The sequence below is a fragment of the Rattus norvegicus genome, chromosome 1 (genome assembly GCF_036323735.1).
Source record: "Rattus norvegicus strain BN/NHsdMcwi chromosome 1, GRCr8, whole genome shotgun sequence".
NCBI classification, from domain to species: domain Eukaryota; kingdom Metazoa; phylum Chordata; class Mammalia; order Rodentia; family Muridae; genus Rattus; species Rattus norvegicus.
Genome location: NC_086019.1, coordinates 160674611 through 160701190, shown reverse-complemented (window position 1 = coordinate 160701190; position 26580 = coordinate 160674611). Strand labels below are relative to the sequence as shown.

The 26580-nt window shown below is 43.3% G+C and overlaps 1 non-coding gene across 1 annotated transcript; it reads left to right on the top strand.

The window, feature by feature from the left end:
* Positions 1 to 18565: 18565 nt before the first annotated feature.
* LOC120100172 (U6 spliceosomal RNA) lies at positions 18566 to 18668 on the top strand. Its single transcript, XR_005499964.1, has one exon. It is a non-coding gene; the product is annotated as a U6 spliceosomal RNA (small nuclear RNA).
* Positions 18669 to 26580: the final 7912 nt, after the last annotated feature.

Sequence of the window (26580 nt, the reverse complement as noted above, 5' to 3'; positions counted from 1 at the left end):
TATGTAGGGCTGGAGAGGTGGTTGAGAGCATTTGCTGTTCTTGCAGAGGATCTGGGTTCAATTCCTAGCACCCACATGGGGGCTCACAACCATTCGTGACTCTAGTCATCTGGGATCCACTTCCTTCTTCTGGCCTCTGTGGGCATCCCATGAAGGTGAAACACAAACAGGCAGACACTCACATACCCCAGGCAGGGGGTGGTGCACGCCTTTAATCCCAGCACTCTGGAGGCAGGGCAGGCAGCTTTCTGAGTTCAAGGCTAGCCTGATGTATAGAGTGAGTCCTAGGAATCCAGGGCTTCACAGAGAAACCAAAAACCAAACTAAGCCAACCTAAAAAAAAAAAAAAAATCAAACTCATTTATAGGGCTGGAGAGACAGCTTGGTTAATAGCAGTTACTGCTCTTGCAGATGACATGGGTTCAGTACCAGCATCCACATTGTGGGGGCAGGGCTGTGAAAGGTACCCTGATTCCTGGTCAAGATAGGTCGAATACCCAGAGACCCTAAAAGGGATGACAGGTGCATTTCCAGTCTCCTAGGAGATCAAGGCCTCAAGTAGCTGCAGCCCCCACAGCCCCCCTTGTAGAGATGTTTGAGACAGACCAGTCACGTAGGGCAATGCCCCAAACCCCTCTTCTATAGGTGAGGACATACGTAGGCTCAAGACAGATCAATTGTTGAAGCAGGACCATGCTCTTGAATATGTAGATGAGGTCTTCCCAAGCTCTCAGCCCAAACCAATAGGAAGTACCTGCTGTCAGACACTGACCCATCCAAAAACTGTATTTAAGAATCGTGTTCAGGATTAAAGGTGTGCAAGAATCACTCTGTCGTCTGAGAGCTTCTGTCATAAGAGCTGTAACACCGCCGCTTGGGGAAGAGATCTGCTCTCCAGAAATCACTGCCAGAAGCCCTTCTGCATCCCTTGCTGACTAGTCAGTCTGCTGCTGTGTCAGCCAGGCCTGAAACAGAGGCCAAACAACACCAGTGGAGGTGAAGAAGAGCCGCTCCCCTCCCTTCCTGCCCGAGTTCTCTTCCCTTCTCCTGAACCTGCACACCTAGCCGGACCGGAGATCTCCGTGGAAAATCTCCAGCACAGAGGCCCACACCACATCAGGTAGCTCGATACTGAAACTCTAGTTCCAGGGCATTGGATGCCTTCTGGCCTCCATGAGCACTTACATGCAGGTGGGGCACTCATTCATGCAGACATGTATACCTACACACAAAAAGAAAAGTTGATAAATGGTTACAAAGTGAATTTGTCTAAGGAAAAAATACCTTTATTCCCCTTAAAAGCAGAAAACATAATCAGCATGTTACATAGTTACAAAGGAAGCCTGAGGAAACTATTAAGCACTGTGTTGCTACCCCCTGCTTGCTTCTTCCTACTTAGTGGTTTGCGCTTTCCATTTTAGGAAGTACATAAAACGCTTTATTTAATTTGTAAAGACTCTGAGTATTTTAATTATTATGCCTGTGGGACAATCATCCATATTTTATCATCCATTGTCCGATTATCAGTATAGCTAGGAACTGGATTTCTCAAAATTCTTTTTTGAGAATGAGATTAGTTTTCCAATCTCAATGGGAAACTCATGCTATCTGTGGTGGTTTAAATAGGTATGCCCCTCCGCCCCATAGATTCATGTGTTTGAGTGCTTGGCTCAGAAGGAGTGGCACTGTTAGGAGGTGTGGCCTTGTTGGACTGGGTTCTACCTTGTTAAAGGAAGTGCGTCACAGTAGGGGCAAGCTTTGAAGTCTCCTGTGCTCAAGCTATGCCCAGCATGGCACACAGTCCCCTTCTGCTGCCTGCAGATCAAGATGTAGAACTCTCAACTCTTTCTTCAGACCTTGTTTACCAGGGTGCTGCTATGCTTCCCACCATGATAATCACGGACTAAACCTCTGACACTGTAAGCCAACCCCGATTAAATGTTTGCCTTTGTAAGAGTTACCCTGGTCATGATGTCTCTTCCCAGCTATAAAACATGAGACAATGTGTAAGAGCAGTTGTATCCATTGCAGAGGCTACAGATGCTGCCTCTGATTTGGTAACTTTGCAGGCTCCTCTGTCTTATTGGTCTACTGGGCAAACAAGCAGGTGAAACATACAAGATAGAAAAGCCTACTATTTGCATAATTGGAGATTCAGAAAGAAACAGACAAACTGAGTAAGACTTGACAAGATAATAGCTAAGAGTTTTCTAAAACCAATGAAAGACGTGGAGCTACAGATTCAAGAATCTCAGCAAGACTCAGGAAGGATGGATATGAAGGAAACACAGCACAGTAGCAAAGCTACTGAAAACCAAACAAAAGGAGAAAAATCTTTAAAATTATTCATTCATTCATTCATTCATTCATTCATTCATTCAAAGAAAGTAAAAACAAGACTGACTTCAATAAAAACAACAGAACCAAAGGACAATTGTCCTGTCTGATAAATATTAAAGGGCCTAACCTAGACTTGTATACCATAGAATAGCCTCAGTAGTAAGAATAAATAGGAGTTTTCAGACATGACAAACAGCAGACCCATGACTATCAGACCTATACTAATGGTGGTTCCTGAGACAGAAAATGATGTTCCCCAGGCACAAGTGTGACAATACACCAAAGATAACGAACAATGGAAAAGGCGAAGTGGAAGAAACATTGGCTCTGTATGTTAAACTTCAGTTGAAAGTTCACATGAAATGTTGCCTATCTAGTCAGCAGAGTGATCAAATGTGGCCGATATGGCCACATATTTCAACTGCACAAAAATATTAACAGATGACATATTGCATACTTATTGTTGTTGTTGTTGTTGTTGATGATTGAAATCCTATGATTGAGACTTGGGAGATGGATCAAGGGATAAAGTCTTTGCTGCAAAGCCTGAGGATCTGAGTTGAAATCCCCAGGTCCCATGTAACGCTGGGTACTTCTGCAGGTACAGGTCTGTAATTCCAGTATTCCTGTGAAGAGATGGGAGGCAGAAATAGGAGACTCTTCAAAAATTCATGAGCCTGACATTCATAACAGCAAACAACAAGAAACTCTGTCTCAAACAAGGGGAGGATGAGAACTTACTCATGAGGTTATCCTCTGACCGGCCACCCACAGACCAGCACAGACACACTCCCCACATACAACGCACATACACCAATAAGCACTCTATCCCCCCCACATACATATACACACACACAACACACATACACCAACAAGCATCCCATCACACACACACACACACACACACACACACCACATACACACCACACACATACCATACACACACACACACACCACACACACACACACAGACACACACACCACATACACACCACACACATACCATACACACACACACTCATGCATATTCACACACACACTCACATACAGTCACACACACACACACACACCACATACACACCACACTATACCATACACACACACACACACCACACACACACACACACAGACACACACACACACAGACACACACACACACACACCACATACACTACATATACCACACACTTGAAAGCTTAAAAATATTACAAATTAAGGCCTAGAGTTTCTTGGGCTCTTCTGGAGTTTGTTAGTGTTGAGGTCTGCCTTCAGCCCCAGCATAGCTGTAGTCATTTTTTTCCATGCCTTCCATATTCATTGACACAGAAAGATAACTTGTCTCAGAGCAAAGTCATGCTGATCACATATCCTGCTATGTTCTGAATGAGACTTGTTAACCTAAGAAATTCCACAAAGCCCTATGTTGGACGTATCAAATGAAAGGTCAACAGGAACTGTTATGTCTAAAATGGCTTGGGTCAGAGCTGACCACTGGGCAGCACTTCCTGCACCTGCATATGACCTCAGTGTAGTTTCTTGTGGTTTTAGCCTTCTTAAACGGACAGAGAAAGATGTTTGGGCTGTAGCCTCAGCCTCCAAATTCTGAGCTATGGCCCTGATCGGTCAGTCTTGGGGTGTGTATTCAATAAACCAACCCCTATCTGACTGAGATTAGTATTCGTGTGGCTTGTCAGGCAACCCCTGGATTCTAACAGTCAGAATAGTTTATCACTGTAAAAAATTAGTAAATAATAATAATTTTAAAAGCAGGGTGGAGAGGTGACAGTGGTTGAGTGTGCCTGCTGCTCTTCTGTTGTTGTTGTTGTTGTTTTGTGTTGTTTGCTTGTTTGTTTTCATTCTTGAGACAGAGTTTCTTTGGGTAGCCTGGACTGTCCTGGAATTCACTCTGTAGACCAGGCTGGCCCCTGCCTTGCCTAGATCTGCTTTGCGTCTGCCTCCTGAGTGCTGGGATTAAAGGTGTGTGCGGCCACGCTTGGCTCGCCTGCCTCTCTTGACGAGGATCCTGGTTCAGTGTGCAGCACTGGTTGGATGTCTCATAGGTGTTTATAACTCCAGATCCAGGGGATCCAGTGCCCTCTTCTGGCTTCCACCAGTACCTGCACACACAGGCACACGCATGCATGTACACATGCACATGCACAAATAAAATTCTTTCATAAAAAGAAAGAAACCTGGGGGTTTCAGAGAAATCAAAACACAACAAAGAAGGTGTTTTTCTTGATTGAAACGTTCCAGTTAATGAAGGCCAAGGAAATGGGGGAAGTAGGGAAATCAGCATTTTGCAGCTTTAAGTAAAATTTTGAGGCAATCATCATCAATGGATACTAAAACCATTAGAAGAACCAATGATAGGCAAATTTATAAGGAATGAGTCAAGCTGAAAATGGATTCAGCCTAACACTGACGAATGTGGAAGAATGAGACACTGCACAGCTCCTCATGTGGCAAAGCAGGCAATGATTACTACACTATATGAAGTGTTCTTGAAAAATAAAAACAAACAAAACAACGTGGGTTGAGGTTTGTGATCAGGATGGACAAAATAGCCCCATAAAAAGAAGGTAGTAAACACTTTAGGCTTCACAGGCCTGTGAGGTCATTTTTTTTTACATTTTTTCTACTCTTCTTATTATTACATTAAATTTGTCTGTACCTCTTCAAAATTGTAAATGCTAAAACACAGAAGACAGCTCATAAAGGTATCACGTGTATGGCTAGCTAGCTAATCCCTAATGACTGACTGTGTTAAGAACAGTCCAGGGGGATGGGCAGCCTCTTTTATAAATGGAGCTGGGAAAACTGAGCTACTACATATGGAAAAATGAAACTTGCCAAACAAACTCAAACTGGAATAAAAGTATAAAATTTTTCTACTAAAATCTAGAAAAAAAATACTCCATTATAGTATTCTGGGCAATGGTTTTTGTTTCAACATTAAGACAGAAAACACAGGCCACAAAGACAAATACAGAGAAATGAAGTTCTCTCAAGTTAAAAAGTTCTTCATAGCAAACGATCAATCCAATAGAATATCGAAACCCAAATATTTAATAAGCTGAAAAATACAAGATACTCAACTCAATATTTAGAGAACAACCTGACCTGTATGTGTAGAACACTGGATTAGACATTTTCCTGAGGAAGACATATAAATGGTTGAGTATATACACACATACATACACATACATACACACACATTCATAATACTTATACATACATTCTTACATGCATACATACTTACATACGTATATTACTTACATACTTATATACATACTTACATACATACTTATGCACATACATACATACATGTATACATACATAACACATACATACATGCTTACATGCATACATGTATACATACACACATATGTACATACATATACATATATCCATACTTATATACATACTTACATATATACATACTTAAACACATACATACACATACATGTATAAACACATAACACATACATACATACATGTATACACACATAAAAACATACTTAGATACATACATACAGCTCAGCTTCACCAAACATCAGGGGAATGACTGTGAATTAAAACTGCAGTGTGCTGTCATTTCATATCTGTTAAATGGCTCTTATTAGAAAGACAAAGAACAGCAAGCATTGTTCAGGATATTGAATAAAGGAACAGTCTGGCATGTTGATGATGAAATTATAAATTATTATAGTTGTTATGGAATGCATACAGAAGTTCCTACCAAAAATTAGAAATAGAATTTCCAGGTGTTTCAACAACTTTGCTTTTGGTATACATCCAAAGAGCACTGGCTCTTTTCCAGAGGACCTGGGTTGGATTCTCAGCACCCAGCTGGTGGCTTAAAATCATCTGTAACTCTAGTTCTGGGGGATCCAACACCCTCTTCTGATTTCCACAAGACCTGGCACATACATGGTACATAGACATACATTCTGGCAAAACATCCATATGCTTAAATGTAAAATAACTTAAAAAATGATGAACTGTATTCTTAGACATTGCTAAGAGACATTTTCACCTCAAAAAATAAATATGAGATGATATATTGTCTTGATTTAATCCCTTTACAACATAAATATGTATCAGTCATTGTTATTAATATATACAGTTGCTAGTTTAAAATATATTTAAAATAAATTAAGAGAGAGAACTTAAATGCAAGAGTATTCTTAACTTTCAAGAGTCATAGAAACAGCCTATGGTCTAGGGCTATCCTACTGGCCATGGGGAAGAGAACTAAAACTCCGTGCACGTGTTTCTTATGTACCCTTTATGTCCATAGGTGTAAGCAAGCATTCAAATTTGTTTTCAATACCCACTGTGTGTTCATCCAGGCACTGTTCTAGGCTTTGAGAGAAATAATAAAGAAGCATTCTGGAATATCCCATGAGAGTCTACTTCCTACCACATTGAATCAATCAATCCTCCACCCCATCTCTCTCCCCTCCCTCAGGCTTGGGAGTCATATGGAAATGATGAAAATAAGGAGAAAGAATCTTGACTAATTCTGTATTCCAGTCATGGAGTAATCCCTGCCCTAGTGTTTATCAAATTTCCAAGTTTGTTTGTCTGGAGAGTTTGATGACTCTTCTCATAAACTAACCCTTTTCTCGTTTTTAATGTTTTTTTTTAAATTTTACATTGTTTAAAGATACTACAGAACTATAAAAACAGTTGAAAGAGTTCCCATATCCTTTACTCTTTACTTAGTTTCATATCTTATTGATCTCTGTCTTTATACGTGTATAGATGCATGCTAGAATATTTATTAGAAATATAATAGATATATAATATTTATGTGTCAATGAATAGTTTTCACTGATCTGTTTGAGTTTCAAATAGTATGCTTCTTTATTTCCACACTGTGCTGTTTTTATTTATTTATTTATTTATTTATTTATTTATTTATTTATTTTACACTCCAGACCTCCTGGTCCACCTCCCAGAGAGTTCCACATCCCATACCCCACCCCCCGCACTCCTCTCTTATCCCCACAAGGATGTCCCTTACCCTACCCACCCCACCAGATCTCTAAACTCCTGGGGCCTCCAGTCTCTCGAGGGTTAGGTGCATCTTCTCTAAGTGAATCCAGTCCTGAGAGTCCTCTGCTGTATATGTGTTGGAGGTCTCATTTCAGTTGATGTATTATTCTGCTGGTTGGTGATCCAGTGTCTAAGAGATCTCGGGGATCCAGGTTAATTGAGACTGCTGGTCCTCCCACAGGGTTGCCTTCCTCCTTCTCAACAAAACTGGAAAGTCTAGATGAAATGGATGGTTTTTCTAGACAGATACCACATATCACAGTTAAATCAAGAGCAGGTAAACTTTCTAAACAGGCCCATATCCCATAAGAAAATAGAAGAAGTCATTAAAAACCTCCCAACCAAAAAAAGCCCAGGACCAGATGAATTTAGTTCAGAATTCTGCCAGACCTTCAAAGAAGACCTGATATCAATATTCCTCAAGCTATTCCATAAAATATTTCTTACGACTCAGGACTTTCTCTTGAGAGCTTGTTTGGAGGTTCCAGTGGGTGAGAACAGCTACTATACAGTGTCTACTGTAGTGATTTGAATGAGAATGTTCCCCATAGCTCTGGTATGGTGGTATTGTTTGGGCAGGCTTAGGCATAATGGCCTTGCTGGGAGAAGTATGTCATGGGGGGGAGGGGTGGGGGGGAGGCAAGCTTTGAGGTTTCAAAGCCACAAAACATTCCAAGGTCACTTTCTGTTTTCTGCTTATGGTTTTAAGATGTGAGGTCTCAGCTTTTAGGTCCAGCCATTATGCCTCCGCTCCCCACTGTGGAGACGTATTCTTGTGGAACTACAAATGCAAATAAACTCTCTCCTTTGTAAGAGTTTTTATCCCAGCAGTGTCTTATCCCAGCCATAGAAAAATAGCCATTACATACACTCTTGACTGTTCACTGCCTCTACTACTGAAGGGCAAAGGGACATATGTGAAGTGCTGAGAGAGAAAGAGAAAGCCTGCTCAACTCTGCTGAACTTATGGTGGCTATGGATGGGTGACACAGGCTGCAGCCAGGTTGCCCTTATGTCCTTGAGACTTACCTTTATATAACCATAACTCCCTGATAAAATCTAGAAAATGTATGTCTTTAATCCGAGCACCGGGGAAGCAGAGGCAGGCAGATCTCTGTGAGGTCAAAGCTTGCCTAGTTTACAGGGACATACAGAAGGCTATAGAGGGCTATTCAAAACCCTGTACTGAAAAACAGGTAGAAAATTTAAGATTAGTACTCTTTTATAATTCACATTCCATTTCTAAAAAATTGTATCAATTATTACAATACTATCTATCCTTTATGTAAAATTTCTCCCTGACATAAGATCCAAGCCCATCCTATCCATTTAATTTTTTATGTCTGTTTTTCCTCATTAGCCAGAGCTTATTTTTGTTGCTTATAACTGAAGAATTTTAATGATAAAGTGTCTATTGTTTATGACCAAAGACCCAGCACAATTCATCTCCCAACCTTAACCAACATTTCCACGAAGGCACAAAACCCTCTGCCTTAGAAATTAGCACTGTGAGGCTCAATGTCATATTTTTATTGATTTCTATTTTTATATTCTATTTTATATATTATAAATGTGTATAATATACACATATAGGTAACATAGATATGTATTTATTTATTCAGAATGACACTGTATGCTATCTGTTTGTGATTTAAAGCCAAGCCTATCTTACCTTATTTCATTGGGGGCCGGCAAGCATTAGAAAAGCACATCCCTCGGGAATCTTCCATGCTGGTTTGGAAAAGAGAAAGACAAGTAATTAGAATAGATGGCAGCGAATCTTAAACAGAGAAGCACGTACAAGGTGGATATGGAAACTGATCGATAAATTTCTATCACGAAATATGGTCAGGGCTTCAATAGCAATGGAAGAAGAGAAAATCGGTTCTCTTCCCTGGTGAAACCGAGTGTTTATAGATTGTCTGTCTACTATCCAAAGTATGATTAATATCAATGCTGACCAGATACCCCTCGCCATCTGCACAGACAGTCACATGTTCAGTTAGCTAACACTGTTAACTTTGACATCTGCTAATGTGACATTACCTCAGGAATGTTAGGGGACTCAGGCAGTTCCTACATGATTTCAGTTCTTAGCTGGCCATTCCGATTAATGTTGACATTATCCAGTTCTGACATTTAGCCGGAACAGATTGCAAAGATCCTAATCTGTAAATGTGCATAAAGATCTGTCCTGTTTAGTTTGATAGTTTTAAAATATTGACGTTTTAGGAGCTCTCAAGGCAAAGGGGGAGTCTGATCACGTCAAGAAATCTAGAGGGTTCCTTCCTTTCTCTCTCATTCTTTCGAAAAGTCGAACAAAAGGCAAGCAGCAAGCAGGAGGAAAACCAGAGCTGCAAAACCAGAGCAAATAGCATTTGCTGTTTTGTGCTTTCAGCTCTGAACCTGGGGGCAAAGAGAAGATATGCGAAGGGGAGGAGCTTAGCTGGCTTAGCGCCTAGGGAGTTGTCGGAAAAATTAGGAATAGTCCCAGGGAAACCAGAAGATGCTGATAAACCAAGGGGCCCCCTGCTGTCTGGATGACTGAGGTCAAACTCTGGATGGGTTTGACCAGCTGGGAAGAAGAGGGAGCGGGAGTAAAGGCGAGTTTTATCTTATTGGTCCCAGTAATGTCTACTTCGAAGAGCAGTTACCTTTTAGTGCTTAACTCTCAGGTACGCTGTTTATAAGTAAACAGTAGGCACTCAAGAAATATTGTATTATATTAACCCGAAAGACTTATCTGGGTTCGGCAGGGGCCAAGTGGTAGCGCTTAAACACCGGAGGCAGTGTGAGAGTCCTTACCATAGTGGACCCTGGATAGCCTGGCTCTCAGTAGCCCGGCTCAGGTAGATTGCATTAGCTAGAAGATTGTGGAATTCTTATTAACTTCCCACTTGATTTTCATACACCAGAAATTTCTAGGTCATGGGAAGAAAAGTTTAATCTGAATCATAAAAAGAGGCTTGTGACCCCCCCTCCCCCCCAAATCAGTTCTCAGACTTGAAACTCTTAGAGAACCTCTTGGATGAAAGGGAGACTGGATTCCCTCAAGGAAAAGTACTAAAAAATTTATGTGGTTAGTATTTTCTCAGTCTTTTCCCCCAAAGGACACACAGCCTTTTATCTGCCTGTGTGAACAGGACTGAGAAGAGAAAACACTCAGAAGCTCTGGATTCCATAGCACAACGCTGACTGACCCTAGTCTGAACTGACCCTAATTCTTAGGGACCCCAAATGCCCCTGCAGACCACAGAGGAGGAGCTGCGGAGGTCAGGCAACTATGGGGTTCATCTGAAAATGGACCTAATGAGTCCTTGGATCTGTCCTGTAGTCATTTCCCCACTTACTTTACCGAAGTTTAACTGTAGAAGACGCTCTGGGCAGCCGACAGGATCTTCACCCTGTTTTCTCACCTGTACAGGGCTGGTCACCATGGCGACGAGAAATAGTACTCATTGACCCAGTTGAGTTGCGCCTTCCTGGAAAGATGACAAGCCGAAAAACAATGTTTTAATCCCAGAAAGGATGGCAGAATTTAGTGTCACCATCAATGGCCTGAAAACTTCATGGATGCTGTCCCATTCATTCTGGACTCAAATTATTTAATCAGCTTTTTAAAGAGACAGAACCTAGAGAACAAGAGACCTTCGCTAGTTTAAACAGGTGATGGCTTTAATTGCAAGAGCTATACCAGGGGTGGTTTCATCAAATAAATTAGCACAGCAATCGAATTCAGCAAATCTAATTTCCTATTTTTCTCTGCTAATAAAGGCTTCAAAAGCAGTTTTCTTTCAGCTGGCACAGCTAGCGATTACACCTTCACAGTCCTTCCCTACGTATGTACCCACGTTCTAGTCCCATGTCATCACTTAGTACACAGGGGTCCTCGCTGCTCTTTCCTTCTTCAGAATGTCTCGCTGATCTGCTGTGTTCCTGTCTGTTTATGAGTGGGCTGGAAGTCGAAAGTATTTCAGGCTTATTGCTTAGAGTCTGCGACAGAATGTGGGGAAAAAAATTCAGAGGTCTGGTGGCCCAAGAGATGGCTCAGCAGGTAAGAACATTTACTGCTCTTGCAGAGGACCTGGGTTTGGTTCCCAGCACCCACATGGTGGCTCACACCCATCTGTAAGTCCCGTTCCAGGGAATCTGACATCCCCTTCTGACCTCTTTGGGCACTGCACACAGATATACACATTTATATGCAGGCCAAAGATCCATGCACATAAAATAGAAGTTAAGGTAAATTTTAAAAATCCAGGGACCTTAGTGAAATTTTAATGGTCCTTTGATGTGGGGGAGAGATGCTTCTTGGGATACAGGAAAGGATGCTGTATATGACTTCTCTTAAAATAAAAGGAAGGAAGGAAGGAAACCATAAGAGAAGGAAAGAGAAGAAAAGAGAAGAAAAGAGAAAAAGAGAAAGATGCCCCAGGTAGTAGATTCCTTAGGGCTTTGGAAGTAATTCCTCAATTTTCATGTTTGTCCCCTAGTCAAGTGACCTAAAAGTCTGTGGCTCGATTTGCATGGAGGCTAGCCTAAGAGACTTCTCTGTGACAGTTCCAGGATACTCTGCTGTTTGGACCATATTACCAATGGTGCCTGAAATTCCAATGTCCAATAGAGCTGCTATTTGGAGTCTCTGACAAACTCCTATGATGAACCACTGAAGAGTCCTTTATTAATCAAAGCATTAATATCGTCTGCGGACCATCATTTTTCTTTTTATAAAATACCTATGGCTAGCCAATAGGCCACAGAGATGAAACACTTAGCCATGGGACACCAACATAGCAACCAGCCAACCTGAGCTGCCCATCATGGATTGAGTAACAGCTGAGCCATCAAGCCGTGAAGCAGGGTCTATTCAGCAGTATGAAATACATGTGGTGTACATATGACTAGGACTGCATTGACTCTGAAGGCTAAGCGAGTTACATGGAGGCCACCCAGACGTTCACAGTTCCCGTTACTGCTACGATACCTTCTTGCTCTCAGCATGTTCCTATGATCTCAGGGATTGTTCTCTACAATCCTTTAACAGAAAAAGAGAAAATTCAGGCCTGATTGTCGCCTCAAGACACACAAGTGTCTCCTGAAGATGCACAGTGACTGCCTGTATCCATTTTCATGGGGCAGTCAGGAAGGATGACTATGAAACCAGATACTTCTGATGGTTAGAACTGCACAGCACACTTGGTTTTCACTTTTGCTTGGAATAAGCAAACACATGATGTACTCGGAGCTGTAGGCTGTGGCTGATGGTGTGGTTGAATGGTCAGAAACTTGGGAGAAGCAAGATTGGAAATATGGCAACATGGGACTCCAAGGACTAGGCATGAACATAGACTTTCCTTTAATAGGATCTGTTCTAGTTTCATTTCCGTCACTGTGATAAAATACCTGGGCGACAAGCAACTTAGGAGAGGAAGGGGATCCTTATTATTTTCATATTTTTATTTAATTTTTAATACAATACATTTTGACCCTATTTTTCCTCCTTCCCCAACACCTTCCAGATCTTTTTTCCTAACCACCCAACTTCATGATCTTTCTCTCAAAACAAAGCAAAGTAAACAAACAAAATAATAATGAAAACTAACCAACCAGGTTAACAAAAAGAAAATCAAAAAAGACTAACTAAATAGAGAAAATCCATAAGAAAAATCCAAGACAAAAACAACAAACAAACAAACAACAACAGAAAGTGCCCCCACACAAAGCCATAATGTCTTTCAACTGCCCCTGGCATGGGTCCTGCCCTGGAGAGTGGTTGATTTACCCAGGGGCTCTTCAGTAGAGGAAACAGATCTTCCCTCTCCCAGCACAGATTGTCTGCAAACAGCGTCTAGGTTATGGATGGGATTTTGTGGATGAAAACTCACATACTCATACTTTTAAACTCCATACTTCTACACTCACACACATCCCCACAATTGCACACACTCTCACACAAGCACACTTACGCACATTCATTCACTCTTTCACATTAGCCACACTCACACACGAATACATAGTCACACACCTGTACACACATTCACATACACACTTAACTCAATAGCATCCCCCACACACATACAAACACTCCTACTCCCACAAGCACACACAGACATATACTCATTCTCTTCTTTGCCTCCTTGTCCCATGGCTGTGTTGGTTGTATTTCTTTCAAGAATCTTGGTTGCTATAGCAGGCATTGATGCTTGTGGTGACCATATTTAAATTCTATTTTTTTTATAAAAATATATAGGTAGTTTTACTTTGCACGTTTCATCCTGGTAAACTGCTCATGTTACCTTTCTTGCTATACTAGGTACACAAAAGTGTTGCATGGAATTAAGCTGCTATCGGAAAGAGCTAAGCTACACAGAGTACTTGCCATCTATGACTCAAAGCCCCAACAAAAGGGGTTATTGGCAGATATAGTAGCTATTTATTGGACAGCTGTTGTGGAATAAATCTTAGTTGGCTACCAGGGACCCTTTCTCTACTTTCAGGGGGCCTTGCTGACAGAGATCTGCAGTTATGACTGTTGCCTGTCAATTTTATTATTTCTTACTCTTTCAATTCATACATGAATTTTCAAGTTAAGAGCCTGCAAGACAATACCAGCGTCAGAATGAATGTCTGAGGCCATTTTGATGATAAAGCTCCAAGTTTAACCTAAACAATGGTGATGCAGACTCCCTCCCTGTGCCAGAGCTCAAAGCCTCACTAATGCTAGGCAAATTCTCACCGTTGAGCTGATAAGATAGCAAAGGAATTTCTGTGTTATCTAACCCTGTGTCTTGCAGCCCTATGAGGTTGCTTTATTATTTGAACCTTCCAATCTGGTGGCCATAGAATATGTCTCCAGTAATTTCTCTGATTTCTTTTAAATATGATATGCCTCTCCATTTGCCCAGTTTTGTAAAATTTACCTTAACAGTGTCTTGTAGTTCTCAGTCCACAGAGTCCATGCATACTTTATCAAATTTCTGCCTACCTGTTTTTGGTAGTTATAGTTTTAAAATTTGGGGTTTTCAATGAAAAGTTACTATTATGTGGAAATAAAATTCATTTTGCCTATTGATTTGCAGCCTTGCTAAATTCACTCATCAGGATTATAAGAGTAGATTCCTTGATGACTGGGGAATTTTCAATGTAGGTAATAATTTTCTCTGCACAAAGGGCCAATATTTTTTTTCTTTTTGGGCCACTTGCTGTGTATCTCAGGCTGGCCTCAAACTCATGTTCTTCCTGTCAAGCTTATGATCCTCCCGCTGTGTCCTTAGAGTCACCACTCCCTTTTATGTATTTATTTTTTTGCCTTATTGCATAGGCATGGAATATATATATAAATTAGGAATGGTGAGAGCAGACATCTTAATTTATTTATTATTAGTTTATTTCTGATCAAAGGGAAGGAATCTAGTCTTTCATCATTAAACGTAACATTGTTTTTTTTTCTTTTTTAGACTTTTTGTCAATTTGAAGCAATTTTCTATTCCTATTAGAAAATTTGTGAGTTTCACATAATGCAACCCAATTCTACTCCCCATCTCTCTGTCCTTGCAATTTCCCCCTCCCCCAAAAGAAAATAAAAAACAAAAATTAAAAACTAAATAAAAGATAGAACACATTTCATCGTGGAAACTGTAGTGTGTCATAGTGTGTCCCACAGAATACCCCTCTTTCCACACATCTTTACTTGCAAATGTTCACTGCAGTGAGTCATTGGTCTGATTCCAGGCCCCTGGCTTCTGCTACACTTCCATACTGGGTCCTCACCAGGAATCTTCTCAGATATCCTGTGTCATGGAGATCCTGCAGCTTTGGATCTGCAGGACTGGCCCTTTCACACACTCCAACCATGCATAGATGAGGTAGATGTTGGGGTGGGCCAACTCAAAGCCCCAGATCGTGGCCGGGGTGGTAGCTGAGTTGGTTGCCAGCTCTCTGGCACTTGCACCATCAGAGTGAATGCACCAGCACTGCCCTGGTGAGCTCACCCATTACTGCAGCTAGCAAGGGGCAGGGTCAGCTCTCCTCCTCTCATGCCCTTGGGTCTGCTCATCCTCACCCACACCACCCAAGCCAGCTCTCCTGCTTATACCTTCCAGCCTGGCTCACCTGCACCTTAGCCATCAAGGACCTCTGCCTCACTGCCCAGGTGAGGTACAGGACCGGCTCTCCGGAGTGCTGCAGCTAGTGAAGGGTAGGGACAGCTCTCCCACTCTCATGATCCTGGGGCCAGCTCTCCTCGCTGCTTCAAGTTCAGGAGCATCACCCCCACACCTATGACACCTCACAACAGGTGAGTGGTGGGGCCAGCTCTCCAAAATGACCAATGAGGGGGAGGGCCAACTCTGCATAACCCTTGGACATCAGCATGGTCCCAGGCAGCAGCCTAGACCAGGGGCATCTGCATGGTCTTCAGTGGTAATGTGAGCCAAGGACATCAACACAGACCCATGTTGCTGCAGGGCCACAGACCCAGACATGGCCCTCGGCAGCAGCATGGGCTGGGACTTTACCATCATCTCAGGTGTCAGGGCAGGCTGCTCACAACAGGCTGCTCCTCTCCATCCCCATGTCTCCAGTTCCACCTCTCTTCAAACTGCTCAAACGGTTCTGCTTCTCTCTCTTTTGTCTGTCCACAACAGTTTACTCACTGTAGCGGCTCCCACTGGAGCAGGCCATGAGGCTGATGGGTTTCTGGGTGTCTTCTGCCTGCCCAAGCTGCAGGTTGTGGCAGGTGGGCCTCTAGGTGTCAGCAGTACGCATATGCTACATGGTGGCAGGCTAACCTCTTCAGTTTTTTTGTTTTTTTTGTTTTTTTTTAATTACAAACATTGAATATGGTTAAAAATTATTTCTATCAGCTGATATGATCACATAGTTTTGTCTTTAGATTATTAAGGAACTGGGTAATGTTGATCCATTTGTGAACACTGACCCTGATGAGCATTGCTGGAATAAACTCATAGCTGTAGTATATAATTTTCCATATTATAATTGCTAATATTCTGCTGAGGAGTTTTGTGTGTCTCTTTATGAGGGATGTTGGTTTATAGTTTTCTTTTTGTGATATCTGTGTTTTATTTTACTATCAAAGTAATGTTGATTTGTAAAGTGAGCTGGGAAGTATTCTTCTGTTTTCTTGGAGAGATTTTTGTAATTCTCTCTCTCTGCTCTTTCTGTCTCTCTGTCTGTCTCTCTCTTTGTCTTTCTCTGTCTCTCTGTCTCTTTGTCTCTCTCTTTCAGTGAAAAGACACTTGTCTCTCTCTCTCTCTCTCTCTCTGAAAAGACACTGTGTAACTTGGGATGGCTTAGGAATTAATATGTAGAACAGGCTGGCCTCAAACTTGTGACCCTCCTGTCTTCCATGTCCTGGAATTATCTATTTCCCACTATGCATAGCCATTTCTCTTTTGCGAGACAATCTTGCTACACAGACTAAAACAGTTTCAACCTGGTGACCTCCCTGCCTTGGGAACAAGTGCACGCATCCCAGGCATGAGCCACAACATCTGGCAACTCGTTTCTTCTATTAATGTAAGTGTTTAAAGAATGCATTAGTGAAAACATCTAACCCTGGATAAACTCTTCTTCTCAAACTCTTAAAACTGCAGATTGATTCAAATTTTACAATACTATCAAATAACCTATTTTATCTTGGGCTGTAAGGTCAAGAATTACAACACTATTCAAATGATCTATTTTTATCTTGGGTGAATTTGGGTGGTTTGTGGTTTTCAAGGAATGGGTCTATCTCATGGAAGTTGTAGAACTTGTGTGTATGAAGTTGTTCGTAGTGTTCTCTAATTCTTCTGTTAGTTTTTGTTGATTCCATGATAATACTCCCCGTTTAATTTCTTTCAATGATGTCTCCCCCCTCTCTTGGTTTATCAAATTCTATTCATAGTTTTAAAGAAACATGATTTAGTTTAATTGATTTTCGGGGCTTTGTTCATTGTCTGTTTAATTGTTTTCTTCATCATTTCTTCTCCTTTCTGCTTGCCTTAGGTTCCTTTGGACCTTACTCTCCAGGCCCTTAGGGGAAGATGTATTGATTTGAGGCCATGCTCAGCTTCAGTTGCATTAAGTTTGGGAGGGTTTTGTTCTATGACTCGGGTAATGGCATTGTCTGGTGTCTGTCCCATGGAAAGGGGCATGCAATGTGCATTGTGATTAGGCAGAGCACTGGGTCAATCAGATCTGGCTGGTCGACGGTTGGCAGAGCACTCAACCAATCAGATCTGGCTGGTCGACGGTTGGCAGAGCACTCAACCAATCAGATCCAGTTGGTTGATGGTTGGCAGAGCACTCAACCAATCAGATCCAGTTGGTTGATGGTTGGCAGAGCACCCATCCAATCAGATCTTGCTGGTTAATGGTTGGCACAGTTGTCTCACAACCTTCCTGATTCCCTGCCCAGTAATTCTACAGATGACTAACAAAGGCACGCACGTTGACGTCTCCAACTCTGACTGTGGATTTGTCTCTCTCTCCTTTCATTTCTGTCAAGTTTTCCCTCCTGGAGTTTGAACCCGCTTTCAATGCATGTACAATTAAGTACATTATGTCTTCTTGGCGGACCGAGTCTTTTATCATGGTAATTCGTCCTCTGCCTTTGAAGTCTGCATTGTTTGATGTCTATGTAGTCACTCTGGCTGGCTTTTGATTACTGTTTTCACAGTATACCTTCTCCCATCGTTTCACTTTTGACCTATGCATATCACCGTGTTTGAAGTGGCTATTTCACCTCGCATAAAGTCTAAGGAGCTCGTATGTTCTTTTCTGCATTCCAGCAACTCTTTTATTTTGACGAGCTTATACCAGTTTATGTTTGAAGTTATTACTGTCATATTTACATTTAGGCTTTTTTATTGTATTATTTTTCTTCGACTTTTCCTGATTCTTTTTTTTTTTTTTTTTTTTTTTAGAATTAAAAAGGGTTTCATGTTTTTATCATACCTTTGCTTTTTAGTCATTGCTTCAGGACTTAAAACAGAAGTCCCCCTTGCTCTGTCTGGAAACAATATCTGATTACTTCAAGTGCAGTGTCCAAGTGTGCTGCACGGGTCTCTCCTGTCCTTTTATTGAAAGTCCATCACAGAGTGATGATCCTTCCACTTTCAACAATGAAACCTATTTTAAAGAACTTAAAAAATAGTGCTCGATTCTGCAGTGAATATACTAGAATTGGAAGGATACAGACAAGATTAGCACGGCCTCTGCACAAGGATGACACAAGAATTCGTAAAGCACTCCATATTTTAAAGAAAGTTTTTGGGGCTGGGGATTTAGCTCAGTGGTAGAGCGCTTACCTAGGAAGCGCAAGGCCCTGGGTTCGGTCCCCAGCTCCGAAAAAAAGAACCAAAAAAATAAATAAATAAATAAATAAAAAAGTTTTTGAAGAGAGAACTTGAGAAAACAGTTTATTTTGCTTAGAGAAATAGTTACCATTCCTGCTGTTCTCCCAAGGTTGTGAGTTTCTTTCTGGCCTCATTCCCATTGACTGAAGAAGGTCCTGAGCAGCTCAATCCTCCTAGCTCCCTTCTTCTGAGAGGTTTAACTTTATCCTCGGAATGAAGGTTATTTTCACTACTCTCAGAATTCTGAGCTGGCATTTCTTTTCTCTCGGCACTTTAGAAACACTTGGTACTCACATGTGCACACGTGTGGGTGTACATTCATGTGTGTACCTGCATATGCATGTGAGTCCAGAGGTCAATGTTGAATGTCTTCCTCAACCATGTTCCACCTTTAAGCCAGGGTCCCCCATTGAGCTGGAGCTCATCTGGGGACTCCTGTCTCTCCCCGGTGTAAGATTTCAGGCACGCGTGTCACTGTACCTGGCTGTTATTGGGTTGCTGGGAACTGAACTCGGGCTCCCATGTTGGCATGTGCAGCACTTTACCCCCGAGCTGTCTCCCTAGCCCCAGTGTCGTCCTTGTGTCTGTCTCTTTGGTCTCTGTGGCTTGGTTAGAACATGTCTGGGCCTATGTTCCAATACCTCGTTTGGAGTTTGTACAGGGGGGAGGTCATGGTTTTCTTTAGGTTAGTTGTCAGCTCTCATCTCATTGGTGTGTTCCGGGCTGTGCTCCATTCCCTCCCCTCCCCCCTTCTGACCCTCTCTGAGTTTAACAACCGTTGTGCACATTCTCCGTTGGCCCCAGTGACCCCAAGACTCTAGCTCACCCTTACAATCACTCTTCCTCTGGTTGAACACACCCGGTATTTAATCAGTTTTAGGCTCACTGATTCTTTTCCTTTTCTTTCCATTCTACTATGCCTGGCCCAGGTGCAGTGTGTGCGTGTGTGTGTGTGTGTGTGTGTGTGTGTGTGCGTGTGCGTGTGCGTGTGTGTGTGCATGTGCGTGTGCGTGTGTGTGTGTGCGCGCATGTGTGTGCATGTGTGTGTGCGTGTGTGTGTGTGTGTGCGTGTGTGTGTGCATGCGTGTGCGTGTGTGCATGTGTGTGTGTGTCTTGGTTATTTACTTTAGTTGTTATATTTCCAGTTGCATCTGTGTTTTTTCAGCTATTCTATCTTACTGGCTGCTTCAAGCTTTCCATCTTTGCCTTTTGTAATATCTGCTTTAGAGATTTAGATGATTCCCATCTTGGAGCCATCTCAGAACTGAACAAATTGAGATTTCTGGATAAGGTTTACATAAATATATTGTTGGGTTTTATTTAAATTCTAAGGAGTTTTAAAGACTGGTTTTAGTTTCATTTACTTACTCTTAATAGCCCCCTAGGACCACCAGCCCAGGAGTGTCACCCCTAACAATGGGATGGCCCTCCCCCATCAGTCACTAATTAATAAAATGCCCTGCAGCCTTGCCTACAACCAAGGCTCCATCCTCTCAGGTGACTCTAACTTGTGTCAAATTGATATAAAATTACCTAGCATATCCTACCGCTGTGTACCTGTGGGCCTTGGAAGTCAATATTGGCCCTTCTAGAAAATTCCTTTCCCAATGCTTTCTCTTGAAATAGTCTCTTCTGTAAACTCACTTCTGGATACCTGGTTCCCAATAGTGAAAACAAGTACATCCAATGTCAACTCAGAGGGACTCCAGGTTCATGTTTATATTCCCAATCTGCCTAGTAACATGGCTTGCATAACCCAGCATAAGATGAAAATAGAGGGTCCCCCTCTTTAAAAAGGAAAAAGAAAAAGGCATTTAAGATGGTGACAGCAAAACACTGAACTCAGCAAGAGCCGGGCCTGGTGTACAAAGAAACCAACCAAACAAAACAAAACAAGCAAAGATACAAATAAAAACAAAAAAAACTAAGTTTGGAGGAGGAAAAGGAGGAGGAGAAAGAGGAGAAGGAGGAGGAGGAGGAAGAGGAGGAGGAGGAAGAGGAGGAGGAAGGAGAGGAGGAGGAGAAGGAGGAGGAGGAGGAAAAAGAAGAGGAGAAAGAGGAGAAGGAGGAGGAGGAAGAGGAGGAGGGAGAGGAGGATGAGGATGAGGAGGAGGAGGAGGAGGAGGAGGAGGAGAAGAAGAAGAAGAAGAAGAAGAAGAAGAAGAAGAAGAAGAAGAGGCAGAAGCAGAGGAAGAGGAAGAGGAAGAGGAAGAGGAAGAGGAAGTAGTCAGCATTTTACAATGCACCACCGATACCTCCAAACCATGCCCGTCCTGTTCAGATATGGCAGCACATAGACACACACTAGTTTTGCTTACAACAAGCAAATCTGATGCAAGCCCAAGGAGCATGTAAGATATGTGGAGGCCCAAGAACATAGGAAGTGCCACTCTGAAGGACTATCCGATTCAGACTGTGACATTTTGCAGTATAACTGCAAGGTCTAACAAATAAATGGCATTCAAAGTAAGGGGGCATTACAAGATAGAATTCAGAAATAGAGCAGACATGAGGGAGACTAAATAACTGTCATTACGGTATTCATGAGGTGACTCCATGAAGTCAACGTGGACTGATTCGCATGCTGCCTGGCAAATGATGGATAAAATTATTGCTATATCAATCAACCTCGGAGTCCCATCTCAGTCTCTCCACTTGTAAGGCGTTGGAGACGTCTTCTCAACGCTGTTTACAGACTTGAGTATTCCATTTTAGGTTTCATCCCCTCTATATCCGGGCAGAAAGGCTGGATGGTACCAATATCTAGTGTGATGCATGGATCAACCACTAGATGGCAGATCAGACCAGTCTATGTAGACCTCGAGCCTTAGATGCTGGACTGGTATTAGGTTGCCTGACCCAAGGCAGCCAGCATTACTCTCTCTTCCAAGGAAGAAGGTAGCATGAAGCTGAGGGTTAGAGTTAGTGGCGGTCTTTAGTTAGGGTCTTTAGGTATAATAAATTTGCTAGGATTTATCTGCAGGGCAGAGAGGTAGTTCTTAGATCCAGTTGAACCAGTGTTCAAGCACTTCCTGGCTTAGCTGTGTCGCAAGCTTGCTTCTTGTCACCTGAGCCCCATTGCATTCCACCCCGTCATGCATCACCTAGGTGCAATTCCATCTGGCTCAGCTCTTTTCCTCCCAGACTAGAGGCAGACTGTACTTATGAACTTACCCGTACCTAACATCAGATGCCTTGTAGGGAAAGTTTACTAAGTGAAGAGATAAACATGCTGTGGTTATTCAGTTGGCCTTGTCTAGCATACTCTAGGTCAGTGTTTGTACATTTCCTTTTTGTTTCTAGGCTCAGGACGTAGCTAACGATAGCCTGCTAGTCCCTGAAACTGGATTGTTTGGGTACAAATCTTAGGTGTTCCATTTGCTAGCTTTGTGTCCTTTTAAATATGCCTCTAGTTTTCCACTTGAAGACAAGAGATATTAATGGCCCCCCTCTAAGTGCACTGTGGCCAGAGTTAAATGAACAGGTGTACTTAGAGTGCTTAGAAAACACATTGTAGGCTCCCAGTCCGTGTGGACCGCTTTCTGAAACATTCCTTGATGCAATTGCAAAATGCATCCAAAGATGTTCCAAAGGCCCAGTGTGCCTGCCTACACTGGCCTTGGCTCCTAAGAAAGGGAAGTGCTTCCTCCTAATTATCAAATGGCACTGATAGCTTGAGGGTGCCCAGGGTAAGTCTCCAAGCTACATGATTCAGGGACACTGCATTGTCCACCTTCTTCCAGCCTCAGGCTCAGCAGTGGCTGTTGCAGATGTCCACCCGAGAGTGCTGGGGACATCATATTTACTACAGAGGGATTCTCTTCACAGTGGCTCGAGGATGGCAAGGCGTCAGGGAAGAAGAACAAGAGGAAAGGACCCCTAAGCTTATTTCTCTGTTTCCTTTCTGGTGCCTTTCATGTTTTTTTGAAGCAACTTCTGAGAGTCATTGTTCAGACCAGAGTGAAGCCTAGACCCTGGAGGAGCTCCTCTTGTCAGCTTTGAAAGCTGTATATGTGTAGGTATAAGTACGGGTGTATATGTGTTCATATGCGTGTGGTGTGCAGTTCAGTGGACAACGTTCAATAGTCCGTTCTCTCCTTCCACCATGTGGGTCCCAGAGATGAAACTCTTGTCACCAGGCTTGGCAGTGAGTTCCTTTACCTGCTGAGGCAACTTGAAGACTCTAGTCCCATTTTTTATTATAAGAACACACATTAGTATGAATTTCTCTTCTTGGGTCAGAAGTATAAAGAAAGCCGAGAAAGAGAGAGAGAGAGAGAGAGAGAGAGAGAGAGAGAGAGAGAGAGAGAGAGAGAGAGAAGCCATGTGGATGTAGTAAGTGTAAACAGTTGGCTGTAGGCCACACAGGATGTTGTCTGAAGGTCACCTGAACCCAGGAAGGGAAGGAAGGAACTGGGCAGGAGGCTGGTGTTACTCAGCTTTTCTGCAGCTCAGGCTGGGTGAGGGAGTGTGGCCACCAGGTGGTGCTATCAGTGCGAAGAAATCCTAAGTGTGACTTGGTAGACAGGCAGGAAAGCAGGCAAGCATCTCCGAGGAGAATCATAGTCCTAGTCTAACTACGTTGCAGCCATCTAGTGAGACTCCAGTGGAAATGGAGACGGGCTTTGGACACAGACTGGAGGAGTGTGCAAGGGCACTAGGAGAAAAGGAGGGGAAGTCAAGGCTGTGTGAGTCCCAACTCTGCTGACATGCTGTTTCCTAGCATGCCTTGGGACTCTGCCACATCCTCCTCCTGAAATACCCCCTTTTTATTCCTTTCTCTTTTGACTCAGTCAGGGTGTCGCTTTCTCCTGGAAGCCTCCCTGATCGGGCCCCGAAGGAAGAACTGGCTTATGGCTTTGTTACACTCCACTTTCCCTTCACCCCCTCCTATCTATCACTTTGGGAGCTTGAATGTTTATCATCAGGCAAGGGTTTCCTGGGTTCTCTTGATGTGAAGATCTTGGCTGATTTTAGTCAGTCCTAACCCAGCACATGGTTTTCTTGCCCATTGGATATCCATCCCTTTGGTAATCCAGGGTCCACTTTGTCTTTAGGTCTTGAGAATGTCCTAGTATCAACACTGGATAAGCAATATGGACGCGACTAGTCACATGGTTTACATAATCCAGCATAAGATGAAATTACAGGGTCCCCTTCTTTTAAAAAGATAAAGAAAAAGACATTCAAGATGGTGGCAGCAAAACACTGAACTCGGCAGGAGCCGAGCCCTTCTAAGCATGGAACTCTGTGGGGTTGCACTGGCCATTGCCCGTGCAGCTGACCCCAAGTGTAGGAATGCAGTACAGTCTCTGGTGATCCTCTGTCTGCTGCTGGGAACCTGCTGGACACACGAAAGGTGGTATTCATTCCCCAGTCTCTTCAGTGCATAAAGCCCTTCATGTGGGAAGTTCCTTGGTTCCCAAACCTTAATACTAAAATAGCTTAAAATGCGGCACTAGGGAATCCTGGGTTCACATTCTGATTCCATCCTTAAACACAAATCATGAACCTATAGCTCACCTGCCAGGCCCACCTATTGCCTATGGTGTGAGTTCAGTCAGGATTAATGCAGACAAGCACCTTGTCTAGAGACAACTCTTACTCTGTCTGCTGAGATCTCACCATTAAGGCATACCGTGCTTGTCCCCAAAAGTTTCTGGTCAGGGAGAGTCGGGCAGGCATTTGACCCAAGAGTAGAGTAGCACTTGCTCGTGGGGAGCACTTCCTGTGTGCTTTTGGAGTCAGTTATGGGATGGGAATCAAAGTAGGAAGGGGTAGGGAACAAAGGGGAGAAGTCTAGGGGTCCTGGCAGAGGGTGGGGGTGGGCAGGATCAGAGACGTGTGCACCATTTATCTAACAGATATCTACAAGTGCTTCCTGTGGCAGATGCCATGGAAAACTGGTGAGCAAAGGTACCTAGAGCCCCGTGCACTGCTAACTGAAGGGCCAGTCGTCTTGGCTGCATTCATGGACTCTAACCCATGGGCTCTTGTCATGTGTTCACTCTGAGGCAGGATTCCACCGGCCTCCTGAATGAGATGAACGAACTCTGTCTGCATTCATTCTCAACAGCCAACCTCACCCAGTCTTTGTGAGCTTTGTGAGTCCCAGCAACCTTTACTTAAGTGTAGAGAGGGCCAGAAGCCTCTGGCTCTTCAGGGCAGCTGTGGACTGATGGCTCTACACTGGAGGGACAGGACCCTGAAGTCAAAGAGAGGAGGACTTGAGGAGGAGCTGGACTTCTGTTTGGGGCACTGGGAGCAAGCAGAGGGAAGACTAGATTTAGTCTTGATTGACCTGGAGGGGCTCACTCCTGAAGTGGTCCCATGTTGAACAGCTCTGGTCAGTTTTAGATGATGCGCAGGGGGTGTCTTCTGAGAGCAGAATGATGGTCAGGGTTTTGAGAATTTATGAGCTGGGTGTGAGGATTGTCCATGAATGGCTGACAGGTGGGAAAGTCTGGGGGCTTGACTGGGTGGTCCAAGTTCTCAGGTAGCCTGTTGTGGCACATGTGAAGGGAAAGGTGCATGGGGCAGGGGCTAATGCAGCCGCCCCACTGGGAGAAATGGGAGATTTTGCTGACTCGGGTATCTGAAGTGTCACATGTGTTTAACAGTTTATTATGCACACGGCATTGGGGGCAGTATAGTTACCAGCAATTCTTTTCTTTTTTTCTTTTTTCTTTTTTTCAGAGCTGGGGACCGAACCCAGGGCCTTGCGCTCGCTAGGCAAGAGCTCTACCGCTGAGCTAAATCCCCAACCCCGTTACCAGCAATTCTTAAAGCAGTAATGTCTGGGAACCTATTAGAATTGCACATTCTGGGGCTACACTCCAGGCCTGCTTACTCAGGAACTCAGGAGGAGGGGCTATATTTCCATAAACTGCAAGCCAACAGTTTGAGAAGCATTGGTATAGTGTAAAGAGTGCTAAGCTTTGGACAGCAACTAAAGGGCTGGGTTGGCTGGGCTGGGTGTCCTGAGCAGTGTGCTACTTCTTTAAGTGACACAAGAAGTAATCGACCAGGCGGTCTGTGTCACCATCCTCTCATGGAGAAGTAAGATCTAGAGTACAGAGTATCTCAATGACCGAAAGTCAGGTTGTAGCACTGAAACTGCTGTCAGTGCCAAGGTGACTCACATTGGAGGGCTGAGTTGCTGATGCTGCCTGTGGCCTCAGCAGTGAAGTCTCCATCCAGCCTGGATGAAAGCAAGGGGCCTCTAGCTTGACCCTCCTTCCGCTAGAGCTTGGCATGGGCTAACCCAGAGCCAGTGAGAGTGGCATTCCTGACCTAGAAGGACAGTCGTTTGAATTTTCATAAAGTTTGCCACGTACACCTGGGAGCTGGGCTTCGCAAATAACCTCTTCAAAACTACCAGCCTTCACCGCTGGTGCTGATGGCTCATAGCTTAAGTGTGTGATTAAATGAGAGAGGTTCCCACGTGCGGTGATTAGAACTATGTTATGAGAAGAAATGAACACAGTAGAAAACACCTACACTACTAGAGGAGTTTTCTCCTCTCCCCCTAAGTTGTACCATGTGGTTATTATCACGTCTCAGTTGAAGTGTGCCTTTGTAAGGTGCGGTAACTCTGTGTCAGGTCCTGTGTTTGGTGGGGGATGGGCCAGGTGTTCCTGCCCCTTGGAATCTGTCTTTGACACCAGTGAGCATAAGAACCCAGGACAGGACCCAGCTTGGCGGCACAAGCTGAGGTGAGAGCTGCCTCCATGCGCACCTTATCTTTTAGGTGAGGCCTCTGTCATCCTCCAGACTTCTCTGTCCATGACCTGCAAAGGACGCTGGGACTGAGGTG